The sequence below is a fragment of the Tamandua tetradactyla genome, chromosome 1, assembly GCF_023851605.1.
Source record: "Tamandua tetradactyla isolate mTamTet1 chromosome 1, mTamTet1.pri, whole genome shotgun sequence".
Taxonomy (NCBI): domain Eukaryota; kingdom Metazoa; phylum Chordata; class Mammalia; order Pilosa; family Myrmecophagidae; genus Tamandua; species Tamandua tetradactyla.
The window spans coordinates 22,456,817-22,480,233 of record NC_135327.1 but is presented as its reverse complement, the minus strand read 5'-3'; the positions used below and the strand labels follow the sequence as shown (position 1 = coordinate 22,480,233).

Here is a 23,417-nt window from a genome sequence, read left to right as displayed (position 1 = left end):
CAGTTCCCCAACTCCAGCAATCCTCCAGCCCTGTGGGATCGCTAATCCATTGACCCCACCTCGTTTTCCCTGTCCTGCACTCCCCCCATGCCCTCCTTCCCTCCTCGCCCAGATTAGAGCCCCCGGTTTATCATTATCCCCACCCCACTGCATGCTCTGAGATTCTCTGTCCCTTTCTGGCTAAACACCCACCGGTTGGCTCCCACCCTCTGTGTCTCTGTGCTTGTCTCCTGCAGTAAAATGGGGCTGGGTGGCAGGCAGGACCCACCACCACGTAGCCTCCTCTTACTGACAAGACATTTGGCCTCAGTGGGGTCCTCGCACCGCCTGATAATTACGCTACATTGTCGTGATTCATTCATTTTCCCTAAGCAATCTCTTCCCACCTTTTCCTCAAACCTTGGTCACCTCCTTTGCCATCCTCACTCTACGCTGAGACCCTGCTTCCGATTTCACGGAGGAAATTGTAACAATCAGAAAATACTTCCACAAGCTTCCCCTACACAGCTACCCACTTTCTCACATCGGTAACCAAATACTCTGCCCTCACTTCAGAGACCATAGGCAAGCCACCGTGCTCCAAGCCATGATCTGACCCTCCACTTGTGTGGTCCCAACTTTCTCTCTCTGCAGAGACATTGTTTTAGCCACTCCTCCTCATGCATCATCATTTCCCCCCAATCTAGCCAATTATTCCATTAGCATTAAAAAACTGTTAATTTTTCTGCATTTAAATTAAAAAATACCTGTTAAGCCCATTTTGCTCTCTGCCTACCACCCCATCCTCAGTCAGCAAAACTTAAAGATTGTCTCTACTCACAGCTCCAGTGTCTCCATTTCCTCTCCTCCCCTTCTCTTTCCTTAAACTTTACTTTGACATAATTTCACTTACAGAAAAGTTACAAAAATAGTACAAAGAATCCCCATATATCCCTCATCCAGATTATTCCCTACGATTACCGCCTTTTCTTTGTCATTCTCTCTCTCTCTATCTATCTGTCTCACTAACTCATTTTCTTCTGAACCCTTTTACAGTGTCAGGTATGATTTCCTTTTACCCTTAAAAACATCAGTGTGCATTTGCTAAAAGCAGAAAACGTTCTCTTCCATAACCACAGAATAATAAACAAAAAATCAGGAAATCGGGGTTTAATATTGATACAGTACTACGATTTAATCTACACACTTTACACAAATTTACCAGTTGTCCCACTAATATCCTTTATAGTGAAAACGATTATTTTTCAGGTCCAGGAATCAACACAGGATTCCCCATTGCATTTAATTGTCATGTCTCTGTAGTCTTTTTCATCTAGAATTTTCCTTGGTTTTTGTCTTTCATGACCTCAACATTTTGAAGAATGCAAGCCAGTTATTTTGTAGACACAGCCCTCAGAAATAAAACTGAAGGAATGCTGTGTCCTTCTCAGTGCATCACATCAGGAGGCACATGATGTCAGTTTGTCCCATACTGTTATGTTCACTTTGATAGCTCGGTTGATGTGGTACCTGCTGGATTTCTCCACCGCAAAGTTACTATTTTACCTTTTGTAATCAAAAAGTATCTAGAGGGGAGATACTCAATGATTATACAAATACACTGCTTCCCATCAAACTTTAACCCTAGTGTTGCAGCATCCATTGATGATTCTTTTCTGAAACAGTTTTTACTATGATGGTTGCCAAATGGACATTTTCAGATTTCTTTTCTTCTACGTTTATTAGTAGGCTTTCTACTCTACAAAAGAATCTTTCCTCCTCTGTTTGTATGTATATATGTATGTAGATATTTATACCTTCTCCTACACTCTCTTACCCCATCTCAATCAGGCTTTTGCTCCCACAATTATACCTAAACTTTTCCTATCAAGGTGACGACGCTGTCCACTTTGCTAAAGCAGTTCTCAGTTCTCATCCTCCTGGCCTCTCAGCAGCATTTGATACAGTTGATCACCTCTTCCCCCTTGAAATGGTCTCCTTATTTAGTTCCCAGGATACTGACACCACAGGCCACTCCTGTTCTGCCCCTTTTGCTGGTTCTTTATCTCCCCAACCTCGTAATATTGGCCGTCTCATACTCTTTGCTTCTCTTTCTGCATGCTCTCCCTTGGGGACTTTATCCAATCTCATGGCTTTAGAAACCATCTCTCCACTGAGGACTCCCAGAATCACATCTTCAGGTTTCTATATTGTGTGAACATATCTCAATAAAATTACATTAAAAAAAAATTACATCTCCAGCCTGAACCTCTCTCTGACTTGGACTCACATATTCAACTGCTGACGTGGTATCTCTACTTGGAAGTCTCATGGGCACCTCAAATTTAACAAGTCTCAAATGGAACTGCTAATCCCCTCCTCCCCTCGCTTTCCCCACAACAAACACAAATATTCTCTTCCTATAGACTTCCTCATTTGAGTTAGCAGCAAATTCATTCTTTCAGTTCCTCAGGTCACCCCATTCCAGCCCACCAGCATTTTGGCTTTAAAATATCCCCTAAATCTAACTGGTTCAAATTACCACCATCTCTCACCCAGATTATGGAAGAAGCCTTTTACCAGGTCTCCCTGCTTCAAACCTTGCTCTCTTTACTCTAGATGCAGCTGCTGGAGAGATTCTCTTAAGTCACAAAGTTGGTCCTGTCCCCGCTCTGGTCAAAACCCTCCAATATCTCCCCATCTCAGAGCGGAAGCCCACGTCCTCTCAATGGCTTACAAGGTTGTGTAGAACCTAGCCCCTTGGGAATCTCTCAACATTGTCTTCCCCTGCTTTATTCAGCATCAGGCACCCTGTCTCCTAGCTGTTCTTTAAGCCCACCAGGCCCGTGCTCACTTCAGGGTCTTTGCACAGGGTCTTTGTTCCCTCAGCTTGGAACAATCTATTCCTACATACCCTCAGGCCTCCCTGCTTCGCCTTCAGGTGTTTACTTATGTTTCAGTACTTTCTTTGATTAACCATTTTAGAATTGCACCCCAACACTCATGTCTCCCTTCCCTGCTTTACTTCCCTCCTAACAGCTCATCAACATGTAACAATCCATACATCTCTTCGAAGAACTTGAGGCCCAGGAGAATAGGGACTGTCTGTTTTGTCCACAGCCACATTTCCAGTGATAAGAACTCACATTGACTGCGCGCTTGCCACGTGCCAGCGCGTTTTAAGGGCTTTGTTGAATTAATTCATTTAACCTGACAAAAGCTTATGAAGTAGGAATATCAGTTAGTCATTGCTGCAACAATGTCACATAACAAACTACCCGCAAACTGTGCGTTTACAGCAAGAGACGTTGGTTTCTCTCTCTCACCTGCAGTTGGCTGGCTTTGGGCTGACCTGGCTGGGCTCTGTTGGGTTAGGCTTGGAGTCCCAGTTTCAGTTCCTTCTGGGACCGTACTATATAATGCTGGAGATTTGGAACTAATGTTTTCCTAACTTGACACCCGGCATTCTCTTCTTACAGGTTTAGTTTCCTGTCATTCAAAAGAGATGTAGTTCATGAAAAACTACAATGTTAAATTTAATACAAACCAAACACTAAAATGCATAAATACAAAATTATTCTTATTTTAGACTTGACACAGTGACTTTGATTGTTGGGACCCTGTCTCAAAAGCTCTTATTCACCAGTGACTGCCCCACCTCTCATTGAAAGGGTCAGAAGTTCCAAGGGGGACAAATGAAAACAAGAAAGACTCTTTAAGGCCTAGGCTGGAACGTGTACATTGTCACTTCTGTCCACATTCCATTGGCCAAGAAAGTCACATGGCCAAGCCTGAAATCAATGCTACAGGCATATATGTGTAGTGCTGCATCACCATTTTTTCTTTCATTTTTTTTTTTTAATGCATGAGGAAACTGAGGCTCGGAGAGGTCCAAAGATTTGCCCAAATTTACACTGCTAGTAAATGACAGAGATGGAATCCAATCAACTTGGAGTCAAATTTATATTATATTTAGTACACCTGGCCAAGAAGTTTGGACTTCCCCTGCAGGTGATGCAATGCCATTGAGAGCTCTCACACAAGAAAAGTGGCCAGTGAACTTTCCCCTCACGACAGTGTCCAGGACAGACTGGAGAGGAAGGGGAAACAGAGAGGTCTGCAAGGTGGTCACAAAACTTCAGGGCAGAATTGATAAGACTCTGGATGAGGGTGATGCAAAAACAAAACAAAACAAAACCAGTCTAAGTAAAAACGAATAGAAAAAGACAGAAGTGAGGGACAAGCATTGCAGGACATTTTAAAAAAGTTCTTCTATATGGGGCTTTGAAATAAAATTTCATGATTGTGGTAAAAATTCAAACAATGCAAATAGAAGTGCTTAAAGTAAAAGTTCCCTCCACTTCACCTCTTCACAGGCAAGCTCCACTAATAGTCTGTGGCAGATCTTTCCTGACCTTTATCTCAAACTATGTAATGCATGCACATCTACCTATTTTTTAACGTATTCTCTTTATGTGTTCCAACCAAACTGTTGCTCTGTTTCTTGCTTTTTTATTGTGTAGTCTTATTGTTCTCATTCTTTTTCATCTTTGCCACTCACTGCGTGACTGCAGACAAGTTCTTTAGCCTCTCTAAGACTTGGTGCGCTTAATCTCTAAAATGTAGATTATTTCCCTCTCTGTATCTGAGCTGACCATGAGACTGGCTTTGATCAGTAGAAACGCAGTAAAAGTGATGCTATAGCATGAGTGTAGGCCTCAAGAGGTCTTGCTGCTTTTATTCTCTTCCTTTCGGAGGCTGCCCAGTGAGGAAGCCTGAGCTAGCTTTCTGGGAAGAAGCCACGTGGATGAGAACCAAGGTACTCAAGCCAATAGCCGTGGGCAACTGGTGGGCATGTAAATGAGGTCATTTAGGACTAATCAGCCCCAATTGACTTGCTAACTAACTGTAAATGTGGGACTGAACCCGGGGAAGACACAGACAGCAGGAAAGAACTGATTCAGCTGAGATATATCCAAACTGCCAATCCCCGAAAGCACAAGCAAATAAATAACTGCTGTTTTAAGTCACTATATTTCCAGGTCATTTGTCATTTATACAGCAAAAGATAGCTGATACACTTGGGTTCTTATTGCTGTGATTAAGACCCTAATGGCCCAGGTCGATTAGGAGCTTCAATCCTGGCATGTGACTTTGGGCATGTCCTGTGCTCTCCTGTATTCTCTCTGAACCTCACTTTCCTCACTGGTGCAATGGGATCCTTTTGGATCCTACTTCATTAGGTTGATGTGAGTATTAAATGAAACGATGAACACTCAGTGTATAGCACGGGGCCCAGCCTGGGTCAAGTAGTTGCAACATCTTAGCTGCTGCTGTTGTTGTCCAAAGGAAGACTAGCCTGAGAGTTGTTATTGGAGGGGGGAGGGAGATGGTGGTGGTTTCAGGAAGATTAAATGTTAACAATAATAAAGATGGTCTATGAAGGGTCCATAATTGGGTAAGCATTGGGGATTGGGGGCTTCTTAGGACCAGAGACCTATACCAGGCTAGCCTAGGCGATGCAAGGTCAGAGTCTCAACTGTGCCCTGCATGAGTGTGAAGACTGTATGAGTGCACCTGGGCAGGCCCCCTGAACAAGACATGGATGGAGGATGGAACTGGGTGGATGAAGGGCAAAATGATCCTATAGGAGGGGCTGAACTCATCAGAAAAGCATGAGGGATAAGCCTTCAGAAATTCCCCCATTCTACTCACAGGAAAACCAATGGCCCAAATGCCCTGCCTTTCTCTCCTACCATATTTCCTATCCTTCTTCTCCTCACTCACAGTGCTTCTGTCACCTTGGCCTCTTTCCTCAAACTTACCAAGCTTTCTTGCCTCAGGCCCGCGTCCTTGCTGTTCTGTCTCAGAAGAACCTTTAGAACCACTCAAGCAAAGGTCCTCCCCTCTTTTTGCTCTTATTTACAACTATTTAATTTGTTTCCTTTACAGCACTTATTGCTACCTGAAATTATTGTGCTTATTCATTTGCTTACTTGCACATCATTTGTTCCTCACTCTAGGGTGTTTCTGTCTTCCTAACACTATACCCCTAGCACGTAGCACAGTGTCTGGCACATCGTTGTGAGTTGAATAAATGTGAAAAAAAAACTGGAGAAAAGGGAGTGATGAGAGCAGAAAAGCCATGGTCTGAGAGGTAGGTGGAAGACCAGTCACTTCTCGGAGGACATGCTTCACAGAAACCCTGGGTTCATCTTGTCTAACCTCTTCAGTTCACAGATGTGGAAACTGAATCCAGAGAGGATGAATGTCCAGTCTGAGGGCACCCAGAGGGTCAGTGCTATGGAGTCCCAGATGATTGGGTCAAATGCCACACCTATCTGACAGATTGAGGTCCTGAAAGGGTCACAGCACCTCCCCGAGGCCATTATTATTTTTGCACTTTCCCTTCCTCCCCACTCCCCATCACACACGGGAGGAAGTTGTCTCTTTGGGAACAGAGGTGCCAGTCAGCTGACAAATTGTGCAAAGAGGGCTGGAGAGGGTGGGAAGGCCCATCCCTCAGCCAGGTAGCGATTCTGAGGCACCTGGATAATGCACTTAGTACCAAAATAACCCAGCCTCCTCACCTTTGTTCCAGCCCTCACACCTCTGCCCTGCCAGAAGTGAGGCTAACCCTTGAATTCCTCTCTACGACACTTTTACACACCAGCTTTTAGCAGAGCCTGCAGGAAACAGTGTGGTCATCAGACCCAGCCCTGCTCACTGGGGGCTCACAATCTGGCAGTGGAGGCACACTAGGTACCAGTCAGGCTGCTGAGTGGTACCTAGTGTGTTCAAAAGAGAGAAGATTTCCAAAGGAAAGGACCCTGAGTGAGTTCAATGGACATATAGAAGTTAGCCATTCCCTGATGGTGATGAAGGCATTCCCTGCAACAGAAGAATCTGTCAGTGCCTTTGCAAGGAGGCAACACAAATAAGTTCCAGGAATAGTTTGCAGTTTTGGTGGGTGGGAGCATCAGAGATTCATGACGAGAGTGGTGAAATAAGAAGGTGGGAGTGGGGTGCGGGTGGTTTGACCAAATTCTGTTGGTCCTTGAATGCCAAGCTGAAGAGCTTGGGCCCTCTTTTGGTGTGCAAGAGAACCATGGGATAGCCTTGACCAAAAGGATGCCATGAGTAGGTGTGCACGGTAGAAAGTGATTTCTGGTTGCTCTGGGAAGGTCGCCAGGGAAGTGAGGAGGCTGGGCCAGATTGAAGGGAGAGAGCCCTTTATTCAGGATGGGCAACTCTCCCATCGGAGACAGGAATTGAGCCTTGGTTCCTACAAGGATAGTACTGTCACTTCCCAGACTTCGGCGCCACTCTCCTTCCGGGGTCCAACTTTCCTTTCACTTCTTCCAAACTCTAAGTTTGAGCAGAAAAGGATGCTGCTGGAATCCTAACCCTAGACTAGAACACCGACAGAAGAGACTTCAATTCCCAGAATGCTTCGTTCTACAGCTCTACAAGTTCCGCATGCTTATTTTCAAGAAAGGTGGGGCCTGCGTGTAGGCTGATGCGACGCTCCAGTTGGGCGAAGTGCGGAAAACCTGGAAGCCGCCATCTTAACTTAGGTCAAACCAATTATATACTTAATAGTAGGTTCGAGGGTCCTCTCTCGTCAATTCGGAAAGCTGTTGAAATAAAACGCGCCTAATTAATACAAATTTCTTCATTATGCTTTTAGTCGAGAAACCCTCCTATCTTGCGCCTAGTCTGCAAATGAACCCCCAGGGAGACAATAGGCCATCCCAGCATGGCTGCCTTCAGTGAGATTCCGCTGGGGGCGGAGTCGGAAGCGGTCCATCCCGCCTCCTGGTAGGAGGGGGCTTCCGCTTCCGGCAGCAGTGGCTGCAGCCTCGCTCTGGTCCCTGCGGCTGGCGGCCCAGCCGTGTGTCTCCTCCTCCGCCGCCGCCATATTGTCTGTGTGAGGAGAGGGGAGAGCGGCCACCGCCGCTGCCGTTTCCACCAAAGGTACCGTGGGAACCGCCAGACGAGGTCGTTGGGGAGTGGGGGTGGGTCTAGGGTGGGACGGCAGGGCACGACCGCCCCCTACGCCCACTGCAGGCTCCTAGCGGCGCGTAGCTCTCTTCTCCTCCCCCCACCCCCCGCATCAGCCGAGGCTCCTGCAGCCTGTCGGGGAGGCCCGGGGCCACCACTCCAGGGCAGGGTGTGAAGCTTGGGGACAGAGGCCGATGTGAGGGTGGAAACCGGCTCTCCGAACCCAGCTTATTGCAGGAGAGAGGGCTGGTCCGGGGCGGGGACTAGGGAGCAACTTGGGTGAGGGGGGTCGCCTGAAGGCGAGGAGAGCGTGAGGGGTGGGGCCGGAGGGGGATGCTTGCGGAAGGTGCCGAGGGGTGTGGTGCCTGCTGGGTAGGGTGAGGAGAGCCCTCCCGCGAAGGTGAGCAGCACAAGTAGGGACCTTCCAAGGGTCCTTCGGGGCGGGGCTGGGCTTGCCACCTGCAGATTGGCGTGCGAGATGGAGAGAACCCCGGGTGGGGTCCTGGGGAGAATGGGAGAGGGGATCACGGAGCCGGGCAGAACGGGTGGAGTTGGAATTAAGGGTTGGTCGGGAGCCTCTGTGGAAGAGGAGGGTTATATAGAATGAAGGGTTGGCTAAGAGTGTGTTCGTTAGTGACCTTTTGGAAGAATAGGACTTTTTAGTTTTGTTTGTGTTTTGTTGTTGTTTTCTTTGTTATTTGCAACGTTGGAATAGTTCTAGTCCAGGTAGGTGATGGGTGGAGCTTCTTTAGTTTGTTTTTGGGAAGCCAAGTCTGAATCAGGAGAAGTTGTTTCTTGACTCCCCCTTTTGTTGGGAGATAAAGAGTTCTGAAAAGAAAGTGGAAGGTTATTTGGGAAGACTTGGTTACTCCTCAACTCCTAAATTCTATTTAGAAGAAGGAAGTGTGGGGAGAAGAAATGAAAAAAAAAAAAAAACAAAAAACCAACTAGAAAGAGAAGATGAGGAGGTGACCTCATTACATCTAAGGAGTGGTAATAGAGGCCAGTGATTAAGAACTAGACTGCCTAGGTTCTTGAATATCAGTACCGCTGTTACTTAGCTGTGTGACCTAACCTCTGTAGGCCTCAGTTTTTCTATCTGTAAAATGGCGATGATGATATTTTCTAGCTCATAAGTTTATTATGAGAAGAAAATGAGATAGTTCATATTGAGTGTTTACCACAGTACCTGTCAAGTAGTAAGTGCTCAAAAGATCTGTGTGTCGTTGTTAATAAAGAAACTAGCTGGTATATTTGGGGTTCCTCTGTTCCAGGTAAAATTTGTAGTGGTATACAAGGCTTCAGAATATTAATCTTTGTAGGTGCTGCAGTTCTAAGTCAGTTGGCTTAATTGGCTTGGTACATGGAGCTGAAAGACCAGTACTAATAGTAGTTCTGTCCCATTGTCATTTCAGAAAGTTCTCCTGCAGTCTTACCTGGGGAGGATTTCCTTCTATGACTTTGAAATACTTGGCTTTCATCTGCTATTGGGTAGGAGGTATAACTTGGAGAAAGAACGAATCTTGGAAGCAGCTTATGTTGATTTATCAACTGATTACAAAGTTAGGTCATCCTAGGATGACTTTTAAATTTTAAAAAAAGGGTGCTTAATTATGCTTTTTTTGTATAGAATAAAGTGTGGAAAATAAGTATATATTTAAGGAGCATGGGCTAGTTTCTGGGTAATGAGTGCGTTGCTGTTTGGGTATAAAACGGGTGACAACTTCTTTTCCACAGTGTATTTTTAGTCCTCCTGTTGCCTATCCACACCTTCCCGGATGACTTCTTGCTGCTTTACTGTTGTCGCTATCTCTGAACATACACCTTTACTTCCCACACTCTTTTGAAAAACATGGGAGATTTTCCTTAGGAAATGAGTTTAATGCCTTACATAGGGTTTGAAGTTTATAGTAGTCAGAATGCTACCCCACCACCAAATATGTCCTAATAATCCCTGGACTCTGAGTATGGTATTACATGGCAAAATGGGCTTTGGAGGTATAGTTAATGTTAACAAAGTTAAGATAGGAAAATTATCTTGGATTTTTTGGGTGGGCTCAATCTAATCACATGACTCAAAAGAAGAGAACTTTCTCCATCTGGAGTTAGAGAGATGGGGCAGAAGGCGAAGTCAGATTTAGAGTATGAGAGGAACTCAGCTTGCCATTGCAGGCAAGCTGTAGGGGACACAAGGAAAACATAAGAAGAAATGTAGGCAGCTTCCGGAAGCAAACACTGGCCCCTGCTTGAAAGCCAACAGGAGACAGGGACCTCGTTCCTACATCAGCAAAGAACTGAATTTAGCTAGCAGTCTGAATGGTTGAAAACAGATTCTTCCCCATAGATTATAGCAAGGAACATAGCACAGTGGACACCCTGATTATGGCCTTGTGAGGCATTAAGCAGAAGACCTAACTGCGCCCAACCAACTTTGACCTACAAAAACTGATATAATGAATTTGTGATGTTTTAAGTCACTTATGTTTGTGGTAATTTGTTATGGCAACAGTAGAACACTAGTTTAGATTTTGGTACCAGGAGTGGGGGGCTGTTACCTAAAAATGTAGACTTGGTTTTGGAATTGGGCAGTGGATGGAGGCCAGGAAAATTTCGAGGGGTATGAGAGAAAAGACCTAGATTGCTTTGACCAAATCGTTAGTAGAAATAAGGATATTAATGATTCTGCTAGGGAAGGCTCAGCAGGCCATGGTAAAAAAATTTGAATCACCTTAGGAAAATACCTATGTCATGGTGAACAGGCTGTTAGTAGAAGTGTGAACATTAAAGGTACTGCCTATGAAGGTTCAGAAGAAAGTAGGGTACATATTAATGGAAACTGGAAAAAGGAGGATCCTTTTTATTGGCAAAAAAAGCTTAGCAGAATTATGTCTTGTGGTCATGTGGAAAGCAGAACTTGTAAACAGTGAATGTGGATGTTTAGCTGATATTTCTAAGCAAAGTTTTGAAAGTTCAACCTGATTTCCTTTTGTTGTTTATAATAAAATATGAGAGAAATTGTAAATTGAGGGAAGAAATGTAAACAAAAAGGACGCAGGACTTGACGATTTGGGAAATTCTCAGCCAATTCAGATGGTAAAAGACACTGAAATTAAAAGATTGCTTCTGAAAGTATGCCATAGTGAGAAAGGGGAGTGTGTACCTCACAGAAAAGGCTTTTTGAAGAGATTAAGGGTATGACTCACAGATCCTCTTAATCAAATTAGGGTCCTCTAGGAAGCTTAAGGATAGCGTCCCTCACAATCTTGGAGAAGCCAAAGATAGGAAATCTGTTATCTCAAAAAGATTTATGAACATGGCTTCTGTCCAATGGTATGAACCCCTGTGAAATTCATGCCAGCCCACAAGGTTTTTGAGAATTTTGTAGCAGCTTGTATTGAAAGGGACAGAGTAAGAAATAAAAGAAGGCTTTCAGAGCCCCCAAATTTTACTGGCCGAAGGCAGGCTGATAGACTACTCATTTGTAAATACACTACTTTTCATTTAAAAAACAAAAACAGAAAAAGAGGACTCAGAGGGTGGAACCCAGAGTCCAGAAGGCAGAACCAAAAGCCACAGAGATTTTTTTCTAAGAGTTTGAAACATAATGGAGTTTGCCCAATTGGATTTCGAAACTGCTTTGGGCCAGTGACTCCATTTTATCATATATTTGCCCTCTATTTGACTGTTATTCTGTGCCTGCCCAACCATTGTATATTGAGAGCAGATAACTTGTTTCATTAGGAATTGTACCTAATGGGTTATACCTATAGCCTCAGTCACACCTGATTTCAATGATGAGATTTGGGACATTTGAAATGATAAGACTTAGGTGAGATTTTGGGGGAACTTTGAGTTGATACTATAATGGTATGAAACCTTTTGGGACCTTGGGATGCAATAAATATAATTTGCTTTGGGGAGGGGCATAAATCTTTGGAGGCCAGAGAGCAAGTTTTGGTAGTCAGAATGACTCCCCAAAGATGTCCATGCCATAAACCCCTGGAACCTGTGAATATTTTCTGTTACATGGCAAAAAGGACTTTGCAGGTGTAATTACTGTTAATGAGCTTGAGATAAAATTATCCTGGATTTTCCGGATGAGCCCAATCTAATTACATGAGCTCTTAAAAAAAGAGGACCATCTCCATCTGAAGTTAGAGAGATGGGGCGGAAGAAGTCAGAGATTTGAAACATGAAAGGGACTCAACCTGCCACTGATGGAGAGGACCACATGGAAAGTATAAGAAGGAATGCAGGTAGCATCCAGGAGCAAGCCCTGGCCCCGGCCTGAAAGCCCACAAGAAAACAGGGACCTCATTCCTGCAACTGCAGGATTCAGGTTGAATTCTGAATGGTGGAACAGTGATTCTTTGCCAGGTTGAATTCTGAATGGTAGAACAGTGATTCTTTGCCAGAGTTTCCAGCAAGGAACACAGCCCAAAACTTGGTTTTGGTCTTTTGAGACCCAAAAGTAGAGGACCTGGCAAGCCCACCCAACTTACAGAAACTGTGAGATAATAAATTTGGGTTGTTGTAAGCCATTACATTTGTGGTAATTTGTCACAGCAACATTAGAAAACTTGTTTTATTTACTATCCTTAGACATAGTGTGAAGGGGCTAGATCACCAGCTTGCTAAAATGTAAATTCTAGAGTTCTAGACCATTTTGGTAGGACTTCTAAAAGTGTTGATTCTTTTATATCTGTAATAAACTTCTTGGGTAAATGACATCATTTCTTCATTAATTTTTATTAACTGACTAAAACAATGGCTATATATGACAACCTTTTAAAGAAATTTCCTTTTTTTTTTCTTTCTTTTAAAGAAGATAGAAATAGGTGATATGTTATTTGAATTGATATCCACCTTTACAATGATTTTCTCTCTCACATCTCCTACTCCACAGTTGTAAAATCTTTTCTCCCTGTTATTGTTATTTGAGATTGGGAGTCAGATTTGGGAATCATAACTATGGAATAGGGTTTCTAGCTATTAATAAAAGACCTTTTTTTTTTATTTTGTCAACTATCCTATTGATTGAATTCACAAAATACGAACTCTTAAGTTTAGCGAGGAAGATTCAGAAGATAGAGGAAATGAAACAGTTATTTTTTAGTTAATTACCTGAATGGAAAGATGGTTACAAAATCAGAACATTTCAGAGTATACAAGATTTTGAGATTTTCTGTTTAACTCCAGGGCTTAAAATAAGGGAAATTGGGCCACCTGAAAGTTAACCTAGGTGTCCTGGCCCTGGAGCTGACCTATAATCCCAGTATAGGCAGTGAAAACTCATGGCTTTGAACTACATTCTCTGAGAATCTCTGCCTTGCCTCTTTTGTAGATATTAACTTGGACAGATTACTTTATCTCTCCTTGTCTCAACTTCCTCATGAAGTTATTGTGAGGATTAATTGAGATAATGTGTATGATACACTTAGCGCAGTACCTAACACAGTAAGTACCCCCAAAATATTAACTGTTAAAACATGTATGATAGCTGTTACAACAACTATATGACAACGTTTCTTAATAGTATGATTTGTACTGATGTGATTTGCCATTTTCAAGGCTTATGTAAAGGCTTAGCATTTTAAGGTAATAATAACACGTGTGACACTGGATTTTAAAATGAGAACCTGTTCTCACAGTTCATTGAGTGAGCTAGGCCAAGTTGTCCACCATCTTAGTTTCACAATAGTATTAGTGTGTTCATACACCAAAATTTATTTGAACTCCTAAAATGGGTAATCATTTGGTTGTTTCTTAGTAGCGAGAAATCTAGGCCAGCTAACTTTTCATAAGAAGAGATTCCTTTAGGATTATTAAGGAAAAGGAACTTCTCTCATGTTACAAAGGATAGATCTGTATTGGGTTAAAAGTTTAGGGTGAAAAAATTCACATTATCACAGGATATTGCCAGGAGTGGCATTTCATTGGTTTTTACAAATTCTGTGTCTTTCCAGGCTTATATGTAAGAAATCTACTTAGCAACAGTTGCTATAGTGAGCAAGCTTTCTTTACATTAGTGATGATAGTGTTTTCCTGCATTGAATACATTATCCAAAGTGAGGGTTTTAGGGTTAAACATCAGGTTATAGTTAGATTAACTTTTCTTTAACTTTTTATTTTGAAATAATTTCAAATTTATAGGATAGTTGCAAAAACAGCACAAACCCCAACATATCTCCCACCCCCAGGTACCCAGATCCACCTATTCTGACATTTTGTTACCTTTGTCATATCATTCCATCCATCGATCATCTATCTTATCCATCTATCAGTCCATCTGTTTTCTGAATATTTGAGAGCAGGTTGCACACATCATTCTCCTTGAACTCATATTTCCATGTACATTTTCTGAAACCAGGGATATTCACTCTGTAATCACCTTAAGTGCAATTGTCAAGTTTAAGAAATTTAACATTGATATAAAGCTTACATTCTGTATTCCAGTTTTTTCTTATATCCCAATAATACCTTTTCTTCATTTTAAGTTACCATCCAGTATCCTGTGTTTGATTGTAATTATCTGTTTAGTTTCTCCTTTTTATGATTGTGTAAACATATACAACAAAAATCTTCCCATCCTATTTTTGTAACAGAGAAGATAAGACTACCTATAATTATGCCTAAGAGTTACTTCCAGGAAACCTCTTTTGTTGCTCAAATGCAACCTCTCTCTCTAAGCCCAACTCTTCAGGAAATGTCATTCCTTCCCCCTACCTGGGACATGACTTCTGAGGATGAGCCTGTCCCTGGCACCGAGGGATCAACAATGCCTTCCAGACTAAAAGGGGGGAAAGAACATAACAAAATAAGGTATTAGTGGCTAAGAGAGTTCAAATGGAGTTGAGAGGCTACCCTTATGCAAGCTTAAGCTAGATATTGCTAATTGTCAAGGTTTGCCAAATCCCAAACAGCATCATTCCTGTTAACCCTAAAGAATACCCAGGGCTCTATCTGAGGTTCTGCAAAAGTTTCACATACTAGGTTTACTTTTCAGAAACCTAAAACCTTCAGTTGGTTTTCAGGCCAGATAAGTCCTGAAACCCAGAGGTGCCAGTCTCTCCAAGAACATAAAGCAGTTCATCCCCATACTCCATATTGTGAACACCTCTTTTTAACATGAAAAAGTTAGAATGGTCATAGCCCAAATATCCCTAAAAATTGGGAGTAGGATCAAAGGAAAAAGGAGAAGTTATAACAGAGAAGTTAGGATTTAACAACTGAGTATGACTACTAAATCATTATATTGATATTTATTTAGTCTTAAGTGTCTTGGAGCAGCTAGAAGGAAAGATTGTGGAGCTGTAACCCAGAACAAACTTGGAAATCTATTCTATAAGTACTTGTTAAAATGCTTAAAGTTTATTGTTTTTTTTTTAATATGTTATATCTTACAATAAAAAAAGTTAAAAAAAAAAATTCTCAGCCCAATCTCTCCATACTATTCAGAGGGATAATCACATTCACAATTTGTGGTACCCTCCCTACCATCCATTACCAGATCTGTCCCTTCACCCCAAACAGAAACCCTACGCTCATTTTGCATTTAACTCCCCATTCCTTCTACTCCTATTACCCCTCGTAATCTTTACTCTACTTTCTGTCTCTGTGAGTTTGCATATTCTCTGATACTTTCTTTGTGGTTACCATGGGGCTTTTTTTTTTTCTCCTGTGGGGTTTAAGTTTAACATCCTAAATCTATTAACACTCTTGTTTGCTTTGATACTACTGTAACTTCAATAGCTTGCATAAACTATGTTCTATACCTTTCCATCCCCCGCCTTTATGTAGTTCTTGTCATAAGTTACATATGCATGATGAGTTCAAAACCACTGATTTATGCATGTGCCTTTTAGATCCTGAGAGAAGTAAAAAGTAGAGTTACAAATCAAAAAATAGTACTAGTATTTATATTTACACGTCATTTTTTCTGTCAGAGATCTGTTTCGTCTTGTGGCTTCTGTCCATTTTGTAAGGTCTTGTCCTTTCAATATGCAGAACTCGTTTTAGCATTTCTTGTAGGGCTAATCTAGTAGTGACAAACTCCCTCAGCTTTTGCTTATCTGGGAATGTTTTAATCCCTCCATCATTTTTGAAAGACAGTTTTGCCAGATACAGAGTTCTTGATTGGTAGTTTTTTTTTTTTATTGTCAGCATTTTAAATTTGCCTTACCACTGCCTTCTTGCCTCCATGGTTTACGTTGAGAAATTAGCACTTGATCTTATTGAGGCATCCCTGTATATGACATGTTGCTTTTCTTGCAGCTGTCAGAATTCTGTCTTTATCTTTGAGCTGTGACAGTTTGATTAAAACATGGCATGGTGTGGATCTATTTGGGTTTATCCTGTTTGGAGTTCATTGAACATCTTAGATGTATGTGTTTATGTCTTTCATTAAATTGGGGTTGTTTTCAGCTATTTCTTTGAATATTCTCTTTGCCCCCTTTCTTCTTTCTCCTTGTAGAACTCCCACAATACATATATTGATATGCTTGATGAGATACCACTGGTTCCTCAGGCGCTGTTCACTTTTCTTCATTCTTTCCTCTGTCTTCTCAGACTGGATGATTTCAACTGTCTTATCTTCAAGTTAACTGATTCTTTCTTCAGCCAGCTCCAATCTGGGGTTGAACGTTTTATGAGAGTTTTAATTTCTGTTATTCTGGTCTTCAATTCTGCTTGTTTCCTTTTCATAATTTCCACCTCTCTGTTGATAGTCTGTTTGTGGTCATCTGTCATTTTCCTGATTTCCTTTAGTTCTTTGTCCATGTTTCCCTTTAGTTCTTTGATCATATTAAGGACCTTTTATTTATTTATTCATTTATTTATTTTAATAATGTCCCAGGTCTGATCCTCCTCATTGATGGTTTCTACTGTTTTAATCTCCTTTGCTTGGGCCACTGCTTCCTGTTTCTTTGTATATTTTGTAATCTTTTGTTGAAATGTGAACATTTTGATATTGTATTGTGTTATCACTAGAGTTTAGACCCTGCTACATCTGTTCCTTGAACATGTATCCAGCTATTCTTATGGCAGAGCTTTCCTTAAATACTAGGAGCGAACAGAAAAAAAAAAAAGCAGTAAACACCTTTCTGGTGTTTATAAATTGACCTGTGTGAATACTCCCCTTCAGAGCTTTTCCATACACTGAGTTTGGGGAATAGTTCCAAGCCAAAGCATAGGAACCTCCATGATCCTTTCTGCACATGTGTTTTGTCTTGGGAATGTGCATTTAACCCTAGCATTTACATAGCTACAAATGTTACCTCTTTTCTAGGAAATAGTTTCCTTATGGTCCTGGGCTGCAATCTCTTGCCCCTGGCAGCACAACTTGACAGCTCTCCCAAAGCCTTTCGTAGGAGACCTCTGTGGGCCACCTTCTATACACAGGGCAAGTTCTGGAGCAGTAAGTCCCTCAGCCCACTGCTAGGCAGATTGAGCCAGACATACATGTTCCCAGTATGTATTGCTCTGCTCCCTCAAAACTAAGGCAGGCTCTGTGCCAAGCAGGTGAAGGGATTGAGGAGTGACTAGCCAGGGAGGGGCCAGCCCCCAGGAACTTACCATTCTTGATTTAGTTCTCACGCATTAACTACAGTACTTTAACTATTTTCTGGAGCTTTTAGAAAGATGTTTCTGCCAGTTCTTCCTGGTTGTTCATAGCTTGGAGGGGGAGGAGGGGGGCTGGATCAGAGTCCTAAAGTGTCACCATTTTGATCTGGTCTTTCCAGCCTTTTGAGGACAGGGACCATAATGGAGTCTTCCCAGCCTACTTTCAGCACTCCACATTCTTTTTTTTTTTTTTTTGCATGGGCAAACACTCCACATTCTTAATGTATTTTTTATAATTTTATACCTGTCCCATCTTGATCACCCTTATATTGACTGCTTTTTTTCTTTTCTGTTTTCTTTTTTTTGCATTTATTATCTTGTGGATTTTTTGAAGGATTTTGAATGTTTTAATCTGTTTGGAAAAGGGAGCACTTGGAATTTTTCTGAAGCTATGGCTGATGCAATAATGGGCATTTCTCCATTTTCCTCAAGATTACCAAGAGTATTTTTAAACTTCAAATTTTCGTTAATGCTGTATAAATTCTAAGAAAGCTATCTTATTAAAAATGAGTGGGTAAATTATTTTCCAAAAAAACTGGATCATGTCACATCAGAAAGTACAAAATGACCATTTAGGGTATTAGATTTGTAACTAGTCAAATGATATTATTCATTTAACAGACCCTAAGTACGTGTTTCAGGCCGGTATTGTGTTGAGGATTTTCCAGATTGGCTCTGCCCTCAAGTTCACAATTGAGTGACATTTTGTAATAATGGATGTATTGTAATTATTTCTGGGGTGTTTTCTTATGAAAACTCCTATTTGCTTTGTTTCTTTCATATAGTTTCTGAAACAGCTACAGATATTTGGAGGGGAGAATTGAGAATTTCTTATCCTTAATGAAATTCTTTAACTGGATATTGAGGGAAGAAAGGCAGTGGGATAGGGGGAAAGATTTGGAGTGAGACAGACTGAGTTTGGAGAAGATTATTTGCCCTCTCTTCTTCTTTGAGCCTGGGTTTTTTTTTCATCTCTGCAATTGGGTTCAAAACTCCTTTCAGTGAGTTACATATTAACCTGTTTGCTTCATCTGTAAAATGGGGATTAATAGTACCTACCTCGAAGGGTTCTCTTGAGGATTAATTATTAAAGTATCTACAACAGTGCCTGGGATTTGGTAGGTATTATATGTGTGTTATAAGTTAATATTATCTCAGGGGTTATTCTGTATATTAAAGAAGATATTTATAGAGTGCCGAACATGTGGTTACCTGACTAATATTTAAGTTTTTTCCCTTCTTTGTAAGTGAAGACATTATGTTCATGGTCAAACCTTACTTTCATTTTCTGTTGCTAGGAGTTCTTATTTTTAGTGAGGCTTTTTGACTTGTATTTCCTGTTTCTACTGTGGCCTGCCTTGGTGTGTGCAGTACTGAATTTTAGGGGTGTGTAAGTATGTAATTCATGCTCAATTTAGATTGTCTCTTTTACTCTTGTACAGTGGACATTGCTGGAGTAGTTTTCTAGTCTTGGTAAATCTAGAATTCTCTAGTATGTAGATGAAGTGAATCTTCCCATCTTAGACTTGGGAAAAATTTTAGGTTTGCCCACCTTATAGATGTGAATCTGAATCTGAAATCTTATTCCCAGTGTTTCTTTGATCACAGCTTAGGACTGACCTGAATTGTATGTTAGGGTTATGTTTGAAGGAGGAGTTCTTGCATTTACATTTTCTCTACATCCTGTCCTCTGAGGTAATCTACTTCTTTTTGGGGAGGGGGGGCGGGGGCGGGGACGGGGGGAAGGTGCATGGCCTAGGAATCGAACCTAGATCTCTTGCATGGAAGGTGAACATTATACCACTCAACCAACTGTACACCCTGGTAATCTACTTCTTAAACCATTAACTAGTCGGGACAGGGACTTGTTTTTATCAGTAATTTAAAGTAGTTCATGTGTTTTGTGTAGACTATATATAGAATGACTGTATATGGCCATGTACTGTGGAATTGTGTGGCCTGGGAACAGGTAAGAGATCACTGTTGAAACACTCCTTTCCCCCTACCCCTTAACCTCCTGTGCTTGGGAAATTTAAAGCAATCCATTTAATTCTAGTGTTTGTAATGCTGTTAATAAATCAATTTGTAAAATTTGGGGAAGTAATATTGAATTAGTAAAAATGACCTATCCAGGCTTTCCATTTGAAACAGACTTGGATTCAAATCTTGCCTCCACCATTTTAAAATTTATTTATTTATTAATTTAAAAAAATTTAAGAAACGAACTAAAATGTTAATATGTGATCATTCCGTTCTACATATATAATCAGTAATTCACAATATCATCACTTAGTTGCATATTCATCATTTCTTAGAACATTTGCATCAATTCAGAAAAAGAAATAAAACGAAAACAAAAAAAAAAGATTATACATACCATACCCCTTACCCCTCGCCTTCATTGATCATTAGCATATCAAACTAAATTTATTTTAACATTTGTTCCCCCTATTATTTATTTTTATTCCATATGTTCTACTCATCTGTTGACAAGGTAGGTAAAAGGAGCATCAGATATAAGGTTTTCACAATCACACAGTCACATTGTGAAAGCTATATCATTATCAATCATCATCAAGAAACATTTGCCTCCACCATTTAGTTATCATTTAATCTCATTTAACCTCTGAACTTGTTTATGTCTAAAATAGAAATGTGCACCTCATACCATGCCTGGTTTATATGAGACGCACAAATGATAAGAGTATTTAATACATATACTAATGCTAGACTATAGTTTAAATTACTCTGAGTCCCAAATGGAGTTTTTTATTTTTCTATTTTCTGGTTCCAGAGATTGTGACCAGTGGAATAAGCTTAAGACTATTTTGCTTATGTTACCTGTCAAAAAGTTACACAGATGATAACTCCTTCTGCCCTGCATCTGTTATATTCTGTATTATGGGAGATCGTACTAACAATGAAACTTTGTCAAGTGTTTGGAATAGAACTCTGTTAATCCAAATCAAATTTACTTATAATAAATACTTCCCTTCAGTGGAAAACCTCCCACTATTATTATATCATTTATATGACATTGACACTTTGATCCCTTTTAAGGCTTAAATGTAGCAAACTGAAAGTCACACAGAGGGCCCAAAGGCTAATATTTTTTGTTGTTGTTCTTATGCTGTACTTCCTATTTGTGTGTTTTTTTGAAACATGTGAGTGTATTGTCATTTAAAATGGCAATGTTGTAATTTTTGTAAATAGAAATAAGAGCAGAAGGCAACGGATATATTAGGATGTAATTTCTTGAAGTTAAATATCTTCAGGTTTTAGCAAGCACTAACTTTCTGAGTTAGCAGGTATTATTATGCATATTTATATTTCAGATCTAAGCTCTCAGTAGAGCCAGAAAAACTTACAGTGTTACCTTTGAACAGGTCATCTCCTTGCTTGTTCACTGTGTACTTGAAATCTTAGAATTCGAAGGTTGGAGCGGATCAGGGAAGCTGTCAAAGAGCTCATTAACCTTTTGAGCTATATGTTTTCCCCCAATTAAAAAAACAACAACAACGTATCACTGCTTATGTGGCATTAGTTTGATAGGTGAGAGAGAATATAGGCTTTGAGACAGGAAAAGGGAGCCAGTATAAAGTAGAGAAGAATAATCAGAAGGTATTGGCTAAGTCCTTTGAGGGATGAAAAGAGAAATAGGAAACTATTAAACTTTACCACTGGAGAAATCCCTGATTTCTAATGTCAAACATTAGGGACACTCAAATCAATAGGTCAACTCCTTGATTTTAAGGGTTGCTTTTGTGAAGCTTTTGTGAAGCTTATTTGTGTAGCGGAGAAGCTTAGCTTAAATGTGGTCTCCCTCTCTCTAAGCCCAGCTCTGCAAGTGAAATCATTGCCATGCCCCCTACATGGGACATGACATCCGGGGGTGAAAGTCTCCCTGGCAGCGTGGACAACAACTCCAGGGATGAGTCTGGCCCTGGCACTGTGGGATCAACAATGCCATCCTGACCAAAAGGGGGGAAAGAAGTGTGAGAAATAAGATATCGATAGCTTAGAGAATTCAAACAGAGCCAATAGGCTACCCTGCAAGTCACTCTTACGCTAGCTTCAGTTAGACATTGCTACCTATCATAGCCTGCCAAACCCTAACCAAAACCATTCCAGCCAATCCTAAAGAGCACCTAGGACAATATATAAGATTCTACAAAGGTTCCATATACTAGGGTAACTTTCCAGAAACCTACAACCTCCAGATAGGTCCCTGGACCAGATAAGTCCTGAAATGCAGAGGAACCAGCCTCTCTAGAACATCAACTAGTTCCATCCCCCATCCCCTATTATAAACAGCCCCTTCCAACTTGAAAAAGTTAGAATGGACATAGCCCAAATACCCAGATGAGTGAGAGACAGATCAAAGGTGATTGCTAAATTATTATATTGATATTTCTTTTAGTCTCCAGTATCTTAGAGCAGCTAAAAGTGAAAACCTAAAATTCTGAAATTGTAACCCATACCAAACTCTGAAATCTGTTCTACAACTAATTGTTGCAATGTGTGTTGAAATTTATTGATTTTTTTGTATATAGGTTATTTTTCACAAAAAAAGAGAGAAAAAGTTGATTGTGATGATAAATTTTATATATTCCTTCTAGCCTCCAGTGTTCTGGGGCAGCTAGAAGGAACAATCTCAGATGATGGAATGTAGCCCATGACAGACTCTAGGGTTTATTCTTTAATTGTTTGTTGAAGAGTGCTTTTAAAATTACCGCTTATTTTCCTCTTTGCTTTGCATATCTGTTATATTATACAATAAAAAAAAATTTTTTAAGTGGAGAAGAAGACATAACTTCAATTCATCTTTACATTTATTTTTACCATTAATCTTTTTTTTCTTCTTCTATTTCTTCTGAATTAGGATTAGGAGGTTTGGTTTGTGTTTTTTTGTTGTTTTTTGTTTTTTTTGTCCCAGTAACTTCCAAATAGATGATCTCCCAGAAGAAATGGTTGCCCATTAGTAATATATCTGGACTGCACTTGAAGGCCTCAAGAGGTGATTATCTCTTGAAATGAAAGGAATTGTGAAATAGTTTTCTCAGCCTCCTGTGTGGATTTTGACTACTGGTTTATAATCTCTACAGGTTATTTAAACCAGGATTTGTCAATCAGTATACTGTGATGGCAGTTACGGAAGTGCAGAGATGCTGGTCCACTCAGCCTCTGGCCAGTCATATGGGGCACGGGACATCCAAGCCGATTGCTTTAGGTCAGGAGCAATCTGGATCATTTACTCCAGTTTGCTATTTGAATATTTTTTCTCTGTGTCTTCACTTAAAAAAAAAAAAAAGTCTGGGAAGCACTGATTTAGGAGTTAAGAAGATTCAGTAGTTGGGTATCTTTTAATAGTTTTAATATTCGAGAGGCTATCAATCTTAAAATTATTTTTAGGTTTAGAAAAGATCATCTAAAGTGTCTTTCTGATCCCCAACTAATTTTTTTTCTACACAGGATTCAAGGGATATACTTAAAAATATAAAACTCTAAAAAGTTTAAGATTAGATAGTTGTGAAGAATTCAAGTTCTTATTTTTAAAGCAGTAATATGAGATAAAAATAGTTTACTTTTGAAAAAAATGTTGTCCTTACCTAATTCTAAATGGCACTGTATCTTCTGTGAAGCTGATATTTTATTAATATTCATCAAGCTTGGGACTCAAGACCAGGATACGTTGTTGTCTTCTCTTCCTTCAGGAAATATATATATATATATGTGTGTGTGTATTTGACTTGAGAAATTTAATATTTTAATAACACGTAAATTATCAGATTGCCTTCTTTTAAAAATTGACC

The 23,417-nt window shown here is 40.5% G+C and overlaps 1 protein-coding gene across 3 annotated transcripts in view; it reads left to right on the top strand.

The window, feature by feature from the left end:
- The first annotated feature begins 7,816 nt into the window (after positions 1 to 7,816).
- CSNK2A1 (casein kinase 2 alpha 1) overlaps positions 7,817 to 23,417 on the top strand; it is a 98,561-nt gene continuing 82,960 nt past the window's right edge. The window contains exon 1 of one of the 3 annotated variants that reach the window (XM_077112057.1): positions 7,817 to 7,956. The gene's annotated coding sequence lies outside the window, so the exon portion shown is untranslated. The remainder of the gene's footprint in view (positions 7,957 to 23,417) is intronic. The other 2 variants (XM_077112055.1, XM_077112054.1) reach the window with 2 other exon arrangements.